Raw genomic sequence first — 22325 nt, 5'->3', positions numbered from 1 at the left:
CATGTAAGATATTTTCACAAGTGCTACTGGTTGGAAGAGGGAAGGAACAAGAGGTGATGGTGTAGGAGCGTGATGTAAGAGAGAGGAGCAAGAGCTGAAGGGGTACGGGTCAAGAGGCAAGTTGTTCGTCACTTCCTAACCCAATCTTAGTACACTAGATTACCTCATAGAAGTAAGTGGTTCATCATGACTCTGCCAAACATGTACCTTGCACCTACTGATGTGGTTCCTGGGGTCTGTCTACCGTCAGATGTAGTACCAGGGGTCTGTCTCCCGTCAGAAGTGGTCCATGGGGTCAGTTTACCAGCAAATGTGGTCCTCAGGGTCTGTCTACTGTCAGATGTGGTCTTTGCGGTTAGTCTACCGTCAGATATGGTCTCTGGGGTCTGCCTACCATCATATGTGGTCCCTGTGGTCTGTCTACCATCAGATGTGGCCTCTGGGGTATGTCTACCATCAGATGTGGTCCTTAGGGTTCTCTTTACCGTCAAATCTAATCCCTGGGGTCTGTCTACCTCAGATATGGTCCTTGGGATCTGTCTACCGTCAGATTGGTCCCTAGGATCTGTCCACCGTCGGATATGGTCCCTGGGGTCTGTCTATCGTCAGATGTGGTCCATGGGGTTTGTTTACTGCCAGATGTGGTCTCTGTGGTCAGTCTACTGTCACATGAGGTCCCTGGGGTCTGTCCACTGTCAAATGTGGCCAATGGAGAGTCTACCGTCAAGTGTGGTTCCTGAGGTCTGTCTATCGTCAGATGTGGTCAATGCGATCTGTCCACCGTCAGACGTGGTCCCTGGGGTCTGTCCTTAGTCAGATATGGTCCCTGGGGTCTGGGGGTCTGTTTACCGTCAAATATAGTCCTTGGGGTCTATCTACCCTCAAATTTGATTCTGGTGTTTTCTACCGCCAGATGTGATCCCTGTGGTTTGTCTACTGTCAAATGTGGCCCCTGAGGTCTGTCTATCGTTAGACGTGGTCCCTGGGATCTGTCCTCCGTCAGATGTAGTCCCTAGGGTCTGTCTACCGTCAGATGTGGTCCCTGGGGTCTGTCTGTCATCGATGTGGTCCCAGGGGTCTGTCTACCATCAAATGTGGTCCCTAGGGTATGTCTTCCGTCAGATGTTGTCCCTGGGATCCGTCAACCGTCAGATGTGGTCCCTGGGGTCTGTTTACCGTCAAATGTGGCCCCCATGGGTCTGTCTATCGTTAGACATGGTTCCTGGGGTCTGTCTACTGGGAGATGTGGTGCATGGGTCCTGTCTACCGTCAGATATGATCCTGGGGGGTCTGTCTACCGTCAGATGTGGTCCCTGTGGTTTGTCTACCGTCAAATATGATCCTTGGATTCAGTCTACCGTCAAATGTGGTCCCTAGGGTTTGTCTATCGTCATATTTGGCCCCTGAGGTCTGTCTATAGTCAGATGTGGCACCTGGGGTCTATCTACCGTCACATGTGGTCAGTAGGATCTGTCTACTCTCACATGTGGTCAGTAGGATCTGTCTACTGTCACATGTGGTCCCTGGGGTGTTTCTAGCGTCAGATGTAGTTCCTAGGGCTTGTTGACCGTCAGATATGGTTCTTGGGTTCTGTCTATCGTTAGATGTGGTCCCTGGAGTCTGTCTACCGTCAGATGTGGTTCCTGTGGTCTGTCCATCGTCAGATGTAGTCCCTGGGGTCTGCCTATCGTCAGATGTAGTCCCTGGGGTCTGCCTATCGTCAGATGTAGTCCCTGGGGTCCGTCTATCGTCAGATGTAGTCCCTGGGGTCCGTCTATCGTCAGATGTAGTCCCTGGGGGTCTGTCTATCGTCAGATGTAGTCCCTGGGGTCTGTCTATCGTCAGATGTAGTCCCTGGGGTCTGCCTATCGTCAGATGTAGTCCCTGGGGTCTGTCTATCGTCAGATGTAGTCCCTGGGTTCTGTCTATCGTCAGATGTAGTCCCTGGGGTCTGTCTATCGTCAGATGTAGTCCCTGGGTTCTGTCTATCGTCAGATGTAGTCCCTGGGGTCTGTCTATCGTCAGATGTAGTCCCTGGGGTCTGTCTATCGTCAGATGTAGTCCCTAGGTCTGTCTACCGTCGACAATCCCTAAATTGTGGAACGCTTCAAAAGTCGTACATGCATTCGAGAACTCTTCAACACTTTCCGATATTTCCCGGAACACTTCAGGTGTCCTCAGTATTTTCGAGAACGCTGTGGCAGTCTCTGGCACCACCGAGAACTCTTCACTAGTGTCCCCAGCAGCATCCAGAGCGCTTCAGCAGTTCCCAGTACTTTTTGAACGCTTCAGCAGTCGCCAGTACTTTCTAGAACGCTTCAGTATTCAGTACCAGCTAAGCTGATTCAGCTAGATGTATGTATACATCTTATTCCCTTCCTCCCGCGAGTAAACGATAAACGCCATAATGCCTGTGGGACAGACATGCAGTAATGGCACTTTTGGCGTGCTATGTGGCAAGAGGATGACAAGCTAGATAGACTATGGGCATCCCCACATGGCTGGCTCTCCTAGTGTTGGCGGCGACGGCGGGAAGCGTGCGACTGCGCGGTGCCACCGTCTCGCCAGTGAGAGTGGAAGGTCGACGACGAGAAGGGTGTGCGCATGCGCGGTGCCATCGGGCAGGTGATCGATCCAGCAGAGGGGGGCTCAGTGTGCGTGTAACCGGTGTGGAAGGTGGACGCGCGAGGTGTCTCGTCCCACTGAAGGTTGTGTGGCCGGCGCGTTCTCTCCTCCCCCTCCCTCCCCGTACACCTGGACCACGCCCCCCGCCGGACCACGCCCCCGACGCCTTCACGCTCACATCCAACAGGTACGTCCTCCCCCACTCTCTCCACCGGAAGCAGCGTAGACACGCCCACCTGATGCTAACCTGCCCCAACTTGCCACAACTGTCGCACAAAGCACTCACTCACTCACTTGCTCGCTCGCTCCTTGAGGGTATGAATACGTATCTTCGGATGGCGTCGGGACTGCTAGTTTTCTCTCGTTTCCCGACGTGGGGAGGATGGCTCGTAAACACGCAGCTAGATTCCAATTGGGCAATTACGGGTGGTTTGTCCAGGGGTGTTAATAGGGGAGGGAGGCATAAAGCGGCGTGAGGGATGTGTGGGGGGGCCAATCTGGTGATTACTGACACCTGGGCGGCCATCATGCTAACATATGGCCACCTCACCTCACCTCACCTCACCTCACCCCCTGCCTGGGAGAGTAATTAAATACCCTCCCCACCCCCCCACCCCCCCCTTCTCTCCCCCTTCCATCCCAGAGCAACTATCCCCCCTCCCCCCTCTCCCTCCCTCCTCCCCACATCAGTGTACTTCCTTTTCAAATGTAAAAAAAAAAGAAATGTAATCGCTCGACTTCGTCAACGACAGAAATACCAAAATGTAATCATATATAACCATTCACCTCCCCCCCGCCCCTCTTGTCTCTCCCTCCATCTTAGGTTCTTCTGCAGTAGTTTGCCTCGCGCGCTACATCACTCACACCAGTGAGGCACGACGCGCATATTGAGGCAAACTTGAATGTATTGCTTTACGTCGGTCGGTGTGTGAGATGTGTTACAATGGTCTAGATGTAGGCTGGTTATTACGGCCGTATTTCACTAGTTGGGTTGACCCAAGGGCTGGATTGACCTGAAATGGTGACTACACTTGGTAACCCTAGCTGGCTCTTCAGAAGGACTGACTTTATATATATATATATATATATATATATATATATATATATATATATATATATATATATATATATATATATTCGCCATTTCCCGCGTTGGCGAGGTAGCTTTAAGAACAAAGGATTGAGCTTTAGAGGGAATATACTCACTTGGCCACCTTCTTTGTTCCCTTTTTTTGGAAAATTAAAAAAAAACGGGAGGGGAGGATTTCCAGCCCCCAGCTCCCTTCCTTTTTTAGTCACCTCTTACGACACGTAGGGAATACGTGGGAAGTATTCTTTCTCCCCTATCCCCAGGGATGATATATATATATATATATATATATATATATATATATATATATATATATATATATATATATATATATATATATATATATATGTGTGTGTGTGTGTGTGTGTGTGTATGTGTGTGTGTGTGTGTGTGTATATTCATTTATTATACATAGTCGCCGCTTCCAAGGGGAAATGAAAATTACACTTTCGTGTAACAATCACATCACCAGGGGAGATACAAGGAAGAAATATAACAGTCAGATAATATACAACGAAGAGACGTAGCTAGGACGCCATTTTACATATATATATATATATATATATATATATATATATATATATATATATATATATATATATATATATATATTTATATATATACTTTTTCTGAGGACTCTGTGCTACGAAAAGGAGGGAGAGGTTTCAGGAGTGTGATATTTGAACCTGTTGGAACCTGACCCGACCAGCTGGTCTTGAGGCTCCGGTTGAGCTGCGGTGACCCGTTCATCCACCGGCGGACGAACGGATGAGTGTACCTACGTTCATCCACTGGCGGACGAACGGATGAGTGTACCTACGTTCATCCACCGGCGGACGAACGGATGAGTGTACCTACGTTCATCCACCGGCGGACGAACGGATGAGTGTACCTACGTTCATCCACCGGCGGACGAACGGATGAGTGTGCCAACGTTCATCCACCGGCGAACGAACGGATGAAAGTACCAACGTTCACCCACCGGCGGACGAACGGATGAGTGTACCAACGTTCATCCACCGGCGGGCGAACGGATGAAAGTACCTACGTTCACCCACCGGCGGACGAACGGATGAGTGTACTTACGTTCATCCACCGGCGGACGAAAGGATGAGTGTACCAACGTTCACCCACCGGCGAACGAACGGATGAGTGTACCAACGTTCACCCACCGGCGGACGAACGGATGAAAGTACCTACATTTACCCACCGGCGGACGAACGGATGAGTGTACCAACGTTCACCCACCGGCGGACGAACGGATGAAAGTACCTACGTTCACCCACCGGCGGACGAACGGATGAGTGTACCAACGTTCACCCACCGGCGGACGAACGGATGAGTGTACCAACGTTCATCCACTGGCGGGCGAACGGATGAAAGTACCTACATTTACCCACCGGCGGACGAACGGATGAGTGTACCAACGTTCACCCACCGGCGGACGAACGGATGAAAGTACCTACGTTCACCCACCGGCGGACGAACGGATGAGTGTACCAACGTTCATCCACCGGCGGACGAACGGATGAAAGTACCTACGTTCACCCACCGGCGGACCAACGGATGAGTGTACCAACATTCACCCACCGGCGGACGAACGGATGAGTGTACCAACGTTCATCCACTGGCGGGCGAACGGATGAAAGTACCTACGTTCACCTACCGGCGGACGAACGGATGAGTGTACCTACGTTCATCCACCGGCGGACCAACGGGTGAGTGTACCTACGTTCATCCATCGGCGGACGAACGGATGAGTGTACCTACGTTCATCTATCGGCGGACGAACGGATGAGTGTACCAACGTTCATCCACCGGCGGACCAACGGATGAAAGTACCTACGGTCATCCATAGGCGGACGAACGGATGAGTGTACCTACGTTCATCCACCGGCGGACGAACGGATGAGTGTACTTACGTTCATCCACCGGCGGACGAAAGGATGAGTGTACCTACGTTCATCCACCGGTGGAAGAACGGATGAATGTACCTGCGTTCATCCACCGATGGACGAACGGCTGAGTGTACCTAAGTTCATCCACCGGCGGACGAACGGATGAGTGTACTTACGTTCACTGTGTTACTGGAATTTCATGATTTGGTTTTCGTTCTCGGAGTGGACGTTCACTGTGGCACAAGACCGTTCAACATGTTCCTGATCATTCTAGTTCGCTACGTAGAGCCGTTCACCTGTTATGAATGTCATTACTGTCGCTGCTCAAGTATACAAGAGTCAGGGAACGGCTTATCGTTCACAGCAAACGTGTCAATGTTAATTCGGCTGGACGTTCAGCTAAAAGTGAGCGTTCACAGTAAGGATGGACATTCACTATAAGGGAGAGCGAACACAATGCGGATGGGCGTTCACTTAACGGATAAGCGTTCACAGTACGAATGGACGTTCACTTTATGAGTTAGTGTTCACAATATGTATGGGTGTTTCTGGTTTGGCCTGACGTTCACGATATGGGATGGGCGTTCACATTATGACTGGATGTTGAACGACAGGAGTTCACAGCACAAAATGGGTGAGCGTTCATAACATGTCTGAAAGTTCGCGGTCAGGGCACACGTTCCCACTGTAGCTGAAGTGGGCGTTTACTATACGGGGAAACGTTCACAGTACAGCCTTACGTTCTTTAGATAGCCAACATCTCACTACGTCCACCATATGTGCGTTTAGAATACTTAGGAGATGGCTTAGGCGACCGGCTCTCACGGAAGCCGTACTGTTTTATTCAACCGGCTCTCACGGCATACGAGCTGAATTTTTCGACCGGCCCTCACGGCTTTCGAGCTAGTTTATTCGACCGGTTTTGACGGTTCTCGGATCGTTAATCGACCGTGCCTTCCGGGTGACCTGTTTGAAAGCGAGTTGACTCCTTAAGGGGGCAGTACTCAGGGACAACGCTACGTTTAGGGGAGGGAATTTTTCCTTCCCACACTTCCCTATAGAATTTCAATGGTAGGATACTCTCTCCACTGCACGGTGCTCCTGAGCTATTTCTCTTTTTTTCCAGTTGGGTGTTGAGCCGGAGGGAGAGGTGGGTGGGAGAGTGCCTTCTATTTCACTATCCCGTCCTCCATCATATAACCTTGTTATGGATCGTCGGGTCTACTCGCTAAGTTCCAGACATATATAAAACATGGTTCGGTCCCCACAGGGGTTTCGAAGCATAGATAGACTTTCCAAACTTGGTCAAGTTGTGTGTCTTCATGTATGCTATTACAGGGCGTGGTTATGCTCGAATTGGGCTCAGTTAGAGTAGGTTAAAGTTAGAAACTATCCGCGTTAGGAACTAGCAAATCTAACACTACAGTTCCCAGTACCTGTGTACCATTCCTACTTATCAAGCGTTCCCATTATGTGGAACGATGAATTCCCTAACCCAGCGTTCCATATTATGGAACGATCCGTTCCTATACCTACCATTCCCATCATCTGGAACGATCCGTTCCCATACCTACCATTCCCATCATCTGGAACGATCCGTTCCCATACCTACCATTCCCATCATCTGGAACGATCCGTTCCTATACCTACCATTCCCATCATCTGGAACGATCCGTTCCCATACCTACCATTCCCATCATCTGGAATGATACGTTCCCATCCCTGCCGTTCCTATCATGTAGACTCCTATTCCCATCATCGAGAGCATTATCACATTTAATCTATCATGAAGGTATGGATCAAAATATATGCATAAATGTTGTGATTTTCACCCAGTTCGATCCAGTTAAATCATTGGCGATTCGGGATTATTCACCCAGCTGCCTGTCGCCAGGTGCTTGACCGGCAGCCGGTCGCCAGTCATTTGACCGGTTGCTCGTTGCGAAGCCGTGAGTCACGGTCTGGCTAAGGCCATCAGATTCACTGTCGTTTAGAACGTACAACAGACAGACGGTCTTACTTTCTCTGTAAGGCTTGGCTTCCGTGGTTGGTCGTTCACCTCACGAGTGTTCACTTTATGAATGTTCACTGTATCTTGGACATTCACTTTATGACATGCTCTTTGTGGCCAGGCGTTCATTGCATATCTGAGCGTTCACTTTACTGAGGTTCGTTCAGCTCATAAATGAAAGATCAGTATTAAGCTTCACAATAAAGCTGGGCGTTCAATATATTGCTGGATTCTGTGTTCAGTTCATGACTTTACGTTCATCAGTTAATTAGATATTGACTATCAATTATGGATTTTCAGTGTGTGAACTAGGCGTTCCCTGCATGGCTGGGCGTTCAAAATACGGCAGAATGTTCGCTATGTGGCTCGGCGTTCACAATACGGTTGGACTTTGCCCCATAAAGATGGACGTTCACACAATGGCAAGACGTTCAGCTATAGGGATATGCTTCCTGGTGTTTGATAACAATAACTGAAGTCTATAGATATGTATATAAATGGATAGACAGGGATGAGGATAGACAGGAAGGATGGACAGACTGAGTGACATGAAGCTTCGAGTGGAGGACATTAAGTTACCCCAAAGTTGTCTGTGAATATGGAGGTAATATGGCGCCAACGAGGAGCTAATAGCGTTGATGAGCATCAGTTGGTGATTGATCGTTCGGTACATTTCGAAGCACATTTAGGTCGTAGGCTACCTCCCCTCTGCTGGCATCGTCTCTTATGGCACTTGACAGCCTCACGGCCAAGTGTTGACCGCAGTGCACAGCCCAGATTGGCTGGCCTCTTGACATGCTGTGAGGTGGGAGGTTTGTTTTCACAGTAGACGAGGATTGCCCGGTTTCATTTAGTGCATGTCCGCGGGTTCGACCCTGTGAAACGAACCAGTCTCAAACGTCTTTGAAAACTGTAATCTCCTGAGCATAGCAACACGGCTCTTAAACACAATGGTATGACCTTCAGGTATGATGGCCCGGCCTTTGGCGCGACCCGTGAGGACCGTACCGTCGTGCTCAGGGTCCGTACCGTCGTGCTCAGGGTCCGTGCCGTCGTGCTCAAGGTCCGTGCCGTCGTGCTCAAGGTCCGTGCCGTCGTGCTCAAGGTCCATACCGTCGTGCTCAGGGTCCGTACCGTCGTGCTCAAGGTCCGTACCGTCGTGCTCAGGGTCCGTGCCGTCGTGATCAAGGTCCGTACCGTCGTGCTCAAGGTCCGTACCGTCGTGCTCAGGGTCCGTGCCGTCGTGCTCAAGGTCCGTACCGTCGTGCTCAGGGTCCGTGCCGTCGTGATCAAGGTCCGTACCGTCGTGATCAAGGTCCGTACCGTCGTGCTCAGGGTCCGTGCCGTCGTGATCAAGGTCCGTACCGTCGTGCTCAGGGTCCGTGCCGTCGTGCTCAAGGTCCGTACCGTCGTGCTCAAGTGGCTAAGGTGATAACTGTTCCCACTGGTAGACAGGAAACTATTCCACCGGGGTAGAAGGTTCACGTGTCACCTGCTTCACAAACTCTGGGTATAGCGTTTGAGGACTATCCGCGAAAACCTCTTAGTAGAATTCCCTTTAGTTTTCTCAAGAAATCTCTGGGTAGAAACGGAATCTTCCTTCATTTGTTTCAGAAATTGGTAGAGTTTGACCTTTCCCTCAAGTTCACAATAGATTTTCTTAAACGTAAGTTGCTTTAGATTATGTTTCGAAACGTCATGTGAACAGATTCGTTTGCCTCGTCCTTGCTGGACAATAGTCTTGGAAGGTTTTCCTAACAATTGCCCCTCAAGGTATTCTATCCCTTTCATCATCGTCCTTCAGACTACCGAAGCGGCTCTCACAATTCGACCTCTGCAACTCACAGCAGGACACCATCTGCATACAGCAGCTGTGGCAGCTTCCAATCTGTTTCAACAATCGAAATAATAATTGAAGCTCAGGGACAAACGTCCGGATCTTGTTTGCTTAAAATGCAACAAAGTACTTGTTGTTTGTGTTCACTTCTCTGTACAAAGATATCCCCCACATCCCAAAGAAGCTGTGGATAGTTGTGCAGAACCCCCATAGAATGGAACCTCATCTTGTGTTAGATAACTTGGCTACATTTGTCTGTCACATCATTGGGAAATTTTTGTCTTCAGAAGGCAACATCATCTGTGAGGTCTCAGCCAGACAGAATTTTCTCAGAGTTGTTCGAGATAAAGAGAATCTTCAGTGAGATGGATCAGGTTGACAGAATCTTCCGTAAAGTGCAACAGATAGACAGAATCTTCCGTAAGATAAAACATAGACAGAATCTTCCGTAAGATGAAACATAGACAGAATCTTCCGTAAAGTGCAACAGATAGACAGAATCTTCCGTAAGGTGCAACAGACAGAAAATCTTCTGTAAGGTGCAACAGATAGACAGAATCTTCCGTAAGATGCAACAGATAGACAGAATCTTCCGTAAGGTGCAACAGATAGACACAGTGTTCTGAAAGATGCCACATATAGACGGAATAATCCAAATTGACCTAAAAGATAGAGTTTCCCTTAAGTTGTCCCAAAAAAGGCAGAGTCCCTTTCGATGCCTCGGGAAAGGTAAAATGTCCGTATAAGTTGCCTTAGACGGTCTCCCTTAAGTTGGCTGTGGAAGTAGGGAATCTTCCGTAGTATATCTTGAAATTGAGGGAGGTGGGGGGGGAGGGGTGAATCTTCCTCGAGATGTATCACTCAAGGCGAATCTTCCGTCTCTACTCACGGGTTGAGGCATGGTAAGAAATTTTCCCCTCGTGTGTTTTCGATAACCCATGGAGACGTCTCTCTCTCTCTCTCTCTCTCTCTCTCTCTCTCTCTCTCTCTCTCTCTCTCTCTCTCTCTCTCTCTCTCTCTCTCGTCTTACATTGAACTGGACATAATCCACTTAGTGGAGTCAGGGATTTGTCTGAGGAGGAGTCGTAAGATCCCAATGCACTTGATCTGGTCATTTCTCTCTCTGAAGATAATATAGGTGCTCAGCAGCCTGCTTCAAGACACTAATTTCTTACCAGCTTTTGAAATCGTTAATGAAAATCCATATATATATATATATATATATATATATATATATATATATATATATATATATATATATATATATATATATATTATTATTATTATTATCATTATTGTTATTATTATTAAAATCATTATTATTATTATTATTTTTTTTTTTTTTTTTTTTTTTTTTATACTTTGTCGCTGTCTCCCGCGTTTGCGAGGTAGCGCAAGGAAACAGACGAAAGAAATGGCCCAACCCCCCCCCCCCATACACATGTACATATACACGTCCACACACGCAAATATACATACCTACACAGCTTTCCATGGTTTACCCCAGACGCTTCACATGCCTTGATTCAATCCACTGACAGCACGTCAACCCCTGTATACCACATGACTCCAATTCACTCTATTCCTTGCCCTCCTTTCACCCTCCTGCATGTTCAGGCCCCGATCACACAAAATCTTTTTCACTCCATCTTTCCACCTCCAATTTGGTCTCCCTCTTCTCCTCGTTCCCTCCACCTCCGACACATATATCCTCTTGGTCAATCTCTCCTCACTCATTCTCTCCATGTGCCCAAACCATTTCAAAACACCCTCTTCTGCTCTCTCAACCACGCTCTTTTTATTTCCACACATCTCTCTTACCCTTACGTTACTTACTCGATCAAACCACCTCACACCACACATTGTCCTCAAACATCTCATTTCCAGCACATCCATCCTCCTGCGCACATCTCTATCCATAGCCCACGCCTCGCAACCATACAACATTGTTGGAACCACTATTCCCTCAAACATACCCATTTTCGCTTTCCGAGATAATGTTCTCGACTTCCACACATTTTTCAAGGCTCCCAAAATTTTCGCCCCCTCCCCCACCCTATGATCCACTTCCGCTTCCATGGTTCCATCCGCTGACAGATCCACTCCCAGATATCTAAAACACTTCACTTCCTCCAGTTTTTCTCCATTCAAACTCACCTCCCAATTGACTTGACCCTCACCCCTACTGTACCTAATAACCTTGCTCTTATTCACATTTACTCTCAACTTTCTTCTTCCACACACTTTACCAAACTCAGTCACCAGCTTCTGCAGTTTCTCACATGAATCAGCCACCAGTGCTGTATCATCAGCGAACAACAACTGACTCACTTCCCAAGCTCTCTCATCCCCAACAGACTTCATACTTGCCCCTCTTTCCAGGACTCTTGCATTTACCTCCCTTACAACCCCATCCATAAACAAATTAAACAACCATGGAGACATCACACACCCCTGCCGCAAACCTACATTCACTGAGAACCAATCACTTTCCTCTCTTCCTACACGTACACATGCCTTACATCCTCGATAAAAACTTTTCACTGCTTCTAACAACTTGCCTCCCACACCATATATTCTTAATACCTTCCACAGAGCATCTCTATCAACTCTATCATATGCCTTCTCCAGATCCATAAATGCTACATACAAATCCATTTGCTTTTCTAAGTATTTCTCACATACATTCTTCAAAGCAAACACCTGATCCACACATCCTCTACCACTTCTGAAACCGCACTGCTCTTCCCCAATCTGATGCTCTGTACATGCCTTCACCCTCTCGATCAATACCCTCCCATATAATTATTAATTATTAATTATTAATTATTATTAATTATTATTATCATTATTATTATTATTATTATTATTATTATTATTATTATTATTATTATTATTATTATTAATATTAGCCGCTGTTTCCCGCGTCAGCGAGGTAGCGCAAGGCAACAGACGAAGAATGGCCCAACCACTCATATACACACTCATATACATACACGCACATACACGTACATATACATAAATATAAATATCAACATATATACATACATATACATACACACACAGACATATAACATATTCATACTTTCCTTCATCCATTCTCGGCGCCACCCTGCCCCTGAGGAAACAGCATCGCCACCCTCTATGTCAGCGAGGTAGCGCCAGGAAAACAGACAAAAAAGGCCACATTCGTTCACACTCAGTCTCTAGCTGTCATGTGTAATGCACTGAAACCACAGCTCCCTATCCACATCCAGGCCCCACAGACTTTTCCACGTTTTACCTCAGACGTTTCATATGCCCTGGTTCAGTCCATTGACAGCACGTCGACTCCGGTATACTACATCGTTCCAATTCACGCTATTCCTTGCACGCCTCTCACCCTCCTGCATGTTCAGGCCCCGATCACTCAAAATCTTTTTCACCTCATCCTTCCACCTCCAATTTGGTCTCACGCGTCTCCTTATTTCTTCCACCTTTGACATATATATCCCCTTTGTCAACCTTTTCTCACTCATTCTCTCCATATGCCTAAACCATTTCAACACAACCTCTTCTGCTCTCTCAACCACACTCTTTCTTTTATCACCACACATCTCTCTTACCCTTTCATTACAGACTCCATCAAACCACCTCACACCACATATTGTCCTCATACATTTCATTTCCAACACATCCACCCTCCTCCGCACAACCCTATCTATAGCCCATGTCTCGCAACCATATGATATTGTTGGAACTAGTATTCCTTCAACCATACCCACTTTTGCTCTCCGAGATAACGTTCTCTCTTTCCAGACATTCTTCATCGCTCCCAGAACCTTCGCCCCCTCCCCCACCCCATGACTCACTTCCACCTCCATGGTTCCATTCGCTGCCAAGTCCACTCCTAGATATCTAAAACACCACACTTCTTCCAGTTTTTCTCCATTCAAACTTACATCCCATCTAACTTGTCCCTCAACCCTACTGTACCTAATAACCTTGCTCTCATTCACATTTTCTCTTAACTTTCTCCTTTCACACACTTGTTCAAACTCAATCACCAACTTCTGCAGTCTCTCACTTGGATCAGCCACCAGTGCTGTATCATCGGTGAACAACCACTGACTCACTTTCCAGGCCGTCTTACTCCCAAGAGACTGCATACTTGCCCCCTCTCTCCAAAATTCTTGCATTTACCTCCCTAACCACCTCATCCATAAACAAAGTAAACAACCATGGGGACATCACACACCCCTGCCGCGAACAGATCTTCACTGGGAACCAATCACTCTTCTCTCTTCCTACTCGTATATATGCCTTGCCCCCTTAATAAATACTTCTCATTGCTTCTAGCAGTTTACCTCCCACACCATATACTCTTAAGACCTTCCACAAGGCATCTCTATCAACCTTATCATATGCCTTCTCTAGATCCATAAACCTCACATACAACTCCATCTGTTTTTCTAAATATTTCTCACGCGCATTTTCAAACCAAACACCTGATCCACACATCCTCTACCACTTCTGAAACTACACTGCTCCTCTTCTGTCTGATGCTCTGTACATGCCTTCATCCTCTCAATCAATACCCTCCCATACAGTTTTCCAGTCATACTCAACAAACTAATGCTTCTATAGCTTGAACACTCACCTTTATCCTTTTGCCCTTATACAGTGGCACTATGAATGCATTCCGCCAATCCTCAGGTATTTCATGATCCATACATACATACTCAGTCGGCCCCCTTTCTTAATAGATTCAACAGTAATACCCTAGCCTGCGCCAGGTACCAATTTTATCGACCAACCCCCTATTGGTGGATGAACAGCTGGGTTGACTGTGGACCGACTGCCTTAACCAGGATTCGAATGGATGTTATGAATTTCGGACAATACTTTTACTAGTGTTTCTTATGGTCTGATGACAGGTGAGGTTGTTATATTATACCGTAGACTGTGGTGGGTTATCTCGGTCTTGGCTGTAGACTGTGGTGGGTTATCTCGGTCTTGACTGTAGACTGTGGTGGGTTATCTCGGTCTTGTCTGTAGACAGTGGTGGGTTATATCGGTCCTGACTGTAGACTGTGGTGGGTTATCTCGGTCCTGACTGTAGACTGTGGTGGGTTATCTCTGTCCTGACTGTAGACTGTAGTGGGTTATCTCGGTCCTGACTGTAGACTGTGGTGGGTTATCTCGGTCCTGACTGTAGACTGTGGTGGGTTATCTCAGTCCTGACTGTAGACTGTGGTGGGTTATCTCGACCCTGACTGTAGACTGTGGTGGGTTATCTCGGTCCTGACTGTAGACTGTGGTGGGTTATCTCAGTCTTGACTGTAGACTGTGGTGGGTTATCTCGACCCTGACTGTAGACTGTGGTGGGTTATCTCGGTCCTGACTGTAGACTGTGGTGGGTTATCTCGGTCCTGACTGTAGACTGTGGTGGGTTATCTCAGTCCTGACTGTAGACTGTGGTGGGTTATCTCGGTCCTGACTGTAGACTGTGGTGGGTTATCTCGGTCCTGACTGTAGACTGTGGTGGGTTATCTCAGTCTTGACTGTAGACTGTGGTGGGTTATCTCAGTCCTGACTGTAGACTGTGGTGGGTTATCTCGACCCTGACTGTAGACTGTGGTGGGTTATCTCGGTCCTGACTGTAGACTGTGGTGGGTTATCTCAGTCCTGACTGTAGACTGTGGTGGGTAATCTCGGTCCTGACTGTAGACTGTGGTGGGTTATCTCGGTCCTGACTGTAGACTGTGGTGGGTTATCTCGGTCCTGACTGTAGACTGTGGTGGGTTATCTCGGTCCTGACTGTAGACTGTGGTGGGTTATCTCAGTCCTGACTGTAGACTGTGGTGGGTTATCTCGGTCCTGACTGTAGACTGTGGTGGGTTATCTCGGTCCTGACTGTAGACTGTGGTGGGTTATCTCGGTCCTGACTGTAGACTGTGGTGGGTTATCTCGGTCCTGACTGTAGACTGTGGTGGGTTATCTCGGTCCTGACTGTAGACTGTGGTGGGTTATCTCAGTCCTGACTGTAGACTGTGGTGGGTTATCTCGGTCCTGACTGTAGACTGTGGTGGGTTATCTCAGTCTTGACTGTAGACTGTAGTGGGTTATCTCGGTCCTGACTGTAGACTGTGGTGGGTTATCTCAGTCTTGACTGTAGACTGTGGTGGGTTATCTCAGTCTTGACTGTAGACTGGAGTTACTCCAAGGGATTAACCACAGGGGTCGTCCTTTTGAGAGAGTACTTCGTCGACTGCCTGACGATGGCTCATACTTTGTTGTTCCCCTTGGTCACTGAACGGTGAGGACACGTGCAGGATGTCGTGGGACATGTACAAGAGGACTTCCTCCACACCCACCAACAAGATAATAAATGGAAGGTGTCTCAGGGTCAAATATGGAATATATAATGACTGGAATGAGTGAAATTACATGAGACATTTTAGACAGATTTTTATGGAAGCGGATTTATGAACTTTTTAATGTTAGCCAAAATTAATAGATTCTTTATAGTTGTACTTTTAATATTTAAATGAAAGCAAAAATATATTAATCTCTGTAAATACCTCTGTGCTTTTAGATATATTCTTCATAGTAAAAGGTTGTAACGTTTTACAGTCTTCCAACAAATCAAATGAAATGTTCTAAACTTACGATACTAAACACCCCCCACCCCCCTTGTCGTAGACTTACGTCGTATATCTTACTGTGTAATTAACCAATGACACTGATCTTCAACAGTGTCGCCAGTTTTGAGAGACAAACCTTCCTGTACTGTGGAGTTGCGACATTGCCTCTGTCTGTGTGTGTGTGTGTGTGTGTGTGTCTTTGTATGTGTGTGTGTGTGTGTGTGTGTGTGTCTTTGTATGTGTGTGTGTGTGTGTGTGTGTGTGTGTGTGTGTGTCCCCGGCATTCGACACCCACGCACCTCAGTGAACATACCTTCGTCAGTCCGTGATGGATGCGTTGGGACGTGAACTGACGAGATCACCTGGCCTTGCCCGCATGCCCACCCTCTCACCCACCGGGCCAGGCCTACCCACCTACCATGGAAGAGAGAAGAGTGAGGGGTGACGATGGTATATGGTGGTAGAGAAGGTTCTAGATGTAGGGTCTACACGAGTGCAGAGCTCCCTCCCCGTACTGCACCAATAGGTAGTTACGTACACACACATTGTGTCAGTAATTCTATGCACTTTGAACTGTTGATAAGTTTCATTATTACCGCTTCATTCACGGCGTTCCTTCTTCATTCACGGCTTTCTTCCTTCATTCCCCCCCGGTAGGCTTCCTTCGTTTTCCTTCTTTTCTTTCATAGACTTCATAAGACGTTCGGTCCCTTGTTTAACACTGTCTTAACCCTCCGTTGCCTCCCCAGCAAGGAGGGTGTTAACGTCGATAACGACTATAATCACTGTATTGTTTGCGGCATCGTAACTCCTAAAGGCTATTAGTGTAGTGCTGGTCGATTTTGGCGTGTGGGCCGTGTGGTCCTGTGTTGTGCTATGCTGCACTGTGTTGCTCGCTGTGCTGTAGTTATTATTATTATTATCATTATTATGATAATGATAATAATGATAATAATAATAATGATAATAATAATAATAATAATAATAATAATAATAATAATAATAATAATAATAGTAATGCTAATAATAATAATGATAATAATGATAATAAAGGGGATAAGAGTGAGTGCTCAAATTACAGAGGTATAAGTTTGTTGAGTATTCCTGGTAAATTATATGGGAGGGTATTGATTGAGAGGGTGAAGGCATGTACAGAGCATCAGATTGGGGAAGAGCAGTGCGGTTTCAGAAGTGGTAGAGGATGTGTGGATCAGGTGTTTGCTTTGAAGAATGTATGTGAGAAATACTTAGAAAAGCAAATGGATTTGTATGTAGCATTTATGGATCTGGAGAAGGCATATGATAGAGTTGATAGAGATGCTCTGTGGAAGGTATTAAGAATATATGGTGTGGGAGGCAAGTTGTTAGAAGCAGTGAAAAGTTTTTATCGAGGATGTAAGGCATGTGTACGTGTAGGAAGAGAGGAAAGTGATTGGTTCTCAGTGAATGTAGGTTTGCGGCAGGGGTGTGTGATGTCTCCATGGTTGTTTAATTTGTTTATGGATGGGGTTGTTAGGGAGGTGAATGCAAGAGTCCTGGAAAGAGGGGCAAGTATGAAGTCTGTTGGGGATGAGAGAGCCTGGGAAGTGAGTCAGTTGTTGTTCGCTGATGATACAGCGCTGGTGGCTGATTCATGTGAGAAACTGCAGAAGCTGGTGACTGAGTTTGGTAAAGTGTGTGGAAGAAGAAAGTTAAGAGTAAATGTGAATAAGAGCAAGGTTATTAGGTACAGTAGGGTTGAGGGTCAAGTCAATTGGGAGGTAAGTTTGAATGGAGAAAAACTGGAGGAAGTGAAGTGTTTTAGATATCTGGGAGTGGATCTGTCAGCGGATGGAACCATGGAAGCGGAAGTGGATCATAGGGTGGGGGAGGGGGCGAAAATTTTGGGAGCCTTGAAAAATGTGTGGAAGTCGAGAACATTATCTCGGAAAGCAAAAATGGGTATGTTTGAAGGAATAGTGGTTCCAACAATGTTGTATGGTTGCGAGGCGTGGGCTATGGATAGAGTTGTGCGCAGGAGGATGGATGTGCTGGAAATGAGATGTTTGAGGACAATGTGTGGTGTGAGGTGGTTTGATCGAGTAAGTAACGTAAGGGTAAGAGAGATGTGTGGAAATAAAAAGAGCGTGGTTGAGAGAGCAGAAGAGGGTGTTTTGAAATGGTTTGGGCACATGGAGAGAATGAGTGAGGAAAGATTGACCAAGAGGATATATGTGTCGGAGGTGGAGGGAACGAGGAGAAGAGGGAGACCAAATTGGAGGTGGAAAGATGGAGTGAAAAAGATTTTGTGTGATCGGGGCCTGAACATGCAGGAGGGTGTAAGGAGGGCAAGGAATAGAGTGAATTGGAGCGATGTGGTATACAGGGGTTGACGTGCTGTCAGTGGAGTGAATCAAGGCATGTGAGGCGTCTGGGGTGGACCATGGAAAGCTGTGTAGGTATGTATACACGTGTGTGGACATGTGTATGTACATGTGTATGGGGGGGGGGTTGGGCCATTTCTTTCGTCTGTTTCCTTGCGCTACCTCGCAGACGCGGGAGACAGCGACAAAGTATAAAAAAAAAAAAAAAAAAAAAAAAAAAATAATGATAATAATAATTATGTATTATCATTATTATTATTATTATTATTATTATTATTATTATTATTATTATTATTATTATCATTATTATAGAACATGAGAAATGAACACTGTAGCATAAATCCTGTAGGTTTAAAACAGGTTTTGTCACCTCTCGGCACCAGATGCGATTATATGAAACTGGCTTTTTCATTTGTAGACTTCAAAAGGGCTTGTCTGAAACTTGTTTTATCCCTTGGGTATCTCAGAAGGGCTTGTCTGAAACTGGCTTTTCTTATCCTGTTTATCTCAGAGGAGCTTGATTTAATCTAGTTTTGTCATCTGCAGATATCAGAGGAACTTGATTTTAAACTAGTTTTGCCACCTGTAGATAAGAGAGAAACTTGATTTTAACTAGTTTTGCCACCTGTAGATAAGAAAGAAACTTGATTTTAACTAGTTTTGCCCACTGCCATCATGCGGGAGCTTGTCTGAAGCCAGTCCGACGACCTAGTGTAAAGCTTAAGCTGTGAGGAAATGTACATTTTCACATGTGTGTTGTTCATTTCACTTATTATCAGTTCATTCTTTCATTCGTTTATATTCTAGTTCAGTTCAGATTTGTTCACACAGTAGGTGTGTTTAGATATGTTCACACAGTAGGTGTGTTCAGATTTGTTCACACAGCAGGTTTCTGGACCCTGCCTGTGTGTGGTTACGGCGCGAGTGAGAATGCACCACAGGAGATCAGTTTCGCTGAGGAACTTTCATTCCAAAGGAGTCCATGGAGATCAGTTTCGCTGATTGTAGCGCAGTCCCAAAGCTCCAGGTACCCCTGGAGAAAGGTGGTTTCGTTGGGGTTTTGTATATATAAAACTTTTGTAAGGCTTCGCTCCACGGATTAAAGTTTAATTCGAACTTGTCTTCATGGATCTTCACGTGACGTGTGCCTGCAACAAACAAAACATTTTCAGTAGTGTGAGATTACGACACAGCAGCAGATATCTTCAGTGGTGTGAGATTACGACACAGCAGCAGATATCTTCAGTGGTGTGAGATTACGACACAGCAGACTTCTTCAGTGGTGTGGGCAGACGACGAAACAGACTTAGTGGTATGGTCTGTGTGGAAGGGAGAGGTGACTGTCTGTGAGAGCAAAGATGGGTGTGTTTGATGGTATGGTAGTCCCAACGGTGATGTGTAGATGTGAGGGTTGGGCCTTAGGCAGAACTGGATAGCTAGAGATGAATGTGTTGGAATTGGAATGTTCGAGGACACTTTGTGGTGTGAGAAGGGTTGATCGAATGAGTAAGAATAGGGTAAGAGAACCTGTGGTGGCAAGAGAGGAGTATGCGCGAGAGAGATGAAGAGGGTGCCCTGAAATGGTTTGGACATAATGAGGCAATCAGTTAAGAAATGGAATGACAAGGAATAGGGGAAAATAGAGAGGAGGTGGAAGGGTGGAGTGAAAGATGCTTTGAGGACAGAGCATGAACATACAGTAGGGTGCAAAGGCGTGAAAGGGATATTGCGATGTGGTTTATAAGGGACGACGTGTTGTGAATGGGCTGTACCAGGGAACATGAAGCCGTAGGGGAAACCACAGAAAAGTCTGTGATGCCTAGTGATAACCCGAATGTCGCTTGTTTACCATAAGGCGTCCTAGCTATGTCTCTTCGTTGTATATCAACTGACTGTTATATTTCTCTCTTGTGTCTCCCCTGATGATGTGATTATTACACGAAAGTGCACTTGGGAACTTATCGTGTTTCATTTTCCTGTGGACTCATAGGAATATATATATATATATATATATATATATATATATATATATATATATATATATATATATATATATATATACACACACCAAGACCAAAGAGATGAGTTTGCTGTTAGTTTGTTTATATCTCGTACCTTCTGAGGTTATCGTGTCTGCCCACACCACTGAAGATATCTGCCGTGTCGTAAGCTTCCACTAATGGAGGAGCCTTGTGTGTTGCGGGCTCACGCCACTGGAAGATCTCTGAGGGCGAGATCGAATTACACGTTAATTCGTGAAGCGAAGCCTTACAAGAGCGCTCCCCGCTACAGGTAGAGGTATTTGGCATTTCTTGTTTTCAAGAAATAGATAAAATAATCCGAATCTGAATGCAAAATCTTTTCCGGCGTCATGTCCTCTGTTATATGAAAGACGAAAAGATGACCCTTAGTCATCATAGTGACAAGGGAAATTAATATTTCTCACGTAGTTGTCGTGTGATAAGTACTTCACTGTACAGAATCTTCTCAAGCTGACACGTGACTGCTGGCAACTCTCTGACGTCACTGCCATCCTGACTACTGTTGATCGATACATTATGGAAATGTAACTTTGTCTAATCAATTTCTTACCTCAACCTTGATCAAATCATACATTGTGAATGTTCTCTTTTTACTATTACTTTTTCTTTCCTACTGGTGGGCCAGTGGTACGGTATTCACCTTCCGTTCTCGGTGACCCGGGTTCGATTCTTGGGCGCAGTAGAAAAATCATATATATATATATATATATATATATATATATATATATATATATATATATATTTTATCCCTGGGGATAGGGGATTAAGAATACTTCCCACGTATTCCCTGCGTGTCGTAGAAGGCGACTAAAAGGGGAGGGAGCGGGGGGCTGGAAATCCTCCCCTCTCGTTTTTTTTTTTTTTTTTTTTTTTCAAAAGAGGGAACAGAGAACTGGGCCAGGTGAGGGTATTCCCTCAAAGGCCCAGTCCTCTGTTCTTAACGCTACCTCGCTAATGCGGGAAATGGCGAATAGTTTGAAAGAAAGAAGAAAGATATATATATATATATATATATATATATATATATATATATATATATATATATATATATATGATAAGTTTATGATACGCTCGTTGTCTGTCTTGGACAATCACTTGTTTACCAAATGGCATCCTAGCTACGTCTCTTCGTTGTGTACCAACTGACTGTTATATTTCTCTCTTGTGTCACCCCTGATGATGGGAACCTATTGTGTTTCATTTTCCCCGTGGACTCATAGGAATATACTTGATCAACCGCAAGATTGTGATCCTTTCCAATATATGTATATATATAACGACAGAACACCTGAGTCGCACCATAGTGCTCAAGGGTCGATCCGTCGTGTTCATGGTCGTTCTGTCGTGTTCATGGGTCTCTCCGTCGTGTTCAAGGGTCGTTCCATCGTGTTCAAGGGTCGTTCTGTCGTGTTCATGGGTCGTTCCGTCGTGTTTAAGGGCTGTTCCGTCGTGTTCAAGAGTCGTTCCGTCGTGTTCAAGGGTCGTTCTGTCGTTTTCATGGATCGTTACGTCGCGTTCATTGGTCGTTCCGTCGTGTTCAAGGGTCGTTCCGTCGTGTTCATGGGTCGTTCCGTCGTGTTCATGGATTGTTCCGTCGTGTTCAAGATCGTTCTGTCGTGTTCACCGATCGTTCTGTCGAGTTCAAGGGATCTTTCGTCGTGTTCAAGGATCGTTCTGTTGTGTTTACCAATCGTTCCGTCGTGTTCAAGGGTCGTTCCTTCGTGTTCAAGGATCTTTTCGTCGTGTTCAAGGGTCGCTCCGTCGTGTTCAAAGGTCGTTCCGTCGTGTTCAAGGGTCGTTCCGTCGTGGTCAAGGGTCGTTCTGTCGAGTTCA

The 22325-nt window shown here is 46.1% G+C and overlaps 1 protein-coding gene across 3 annotated transcripts in view; it reads left to right on the top strand.

The window, feature by feature from the left end:
* The first annotated feature begins 2657 nt into the window (after positions 1 to 2657).
* LOC139763167 (probable sodium/potassium/calcium exchanger CG1090) overlaps positions 2658 to 22325 on the top strand; it is a 362327-nt gene continuing 342659 nt past the window's right edge. For all 3 annotated transcript variants that reach the window (XM_071688878.1, XM_071688880.1, XM_071688877.1), the window contains exon 1: positions 2658 to 2812. The gene's annotated coding sequence lies outside the window, so the exon portion shown is untranslated. The remainder of the gene's footprint in view (positions 2813 to 22325) is intronic.

Source organism: Panulirus ornatus, chromosome 46, assembly GCF_036320965.1.
Source record: "Panulirus ornatus isolate Po-2019 chromosome 46, ASM3632096v1, whole genome shotgun sequence".
Classification (NCBI taxonomy): domain Eukaryota; kingdom Metazoa; phylum Arthropoda; class Malacostraca; order Decapoda; family Palinuridae; genus Panulirus; species Panulirus ornatus.
The sequence above is the reverse complement of the archived record's forward strand: the minus strand, read 5'-3'. Positions and strand labels throughout refer to the sequence as shown.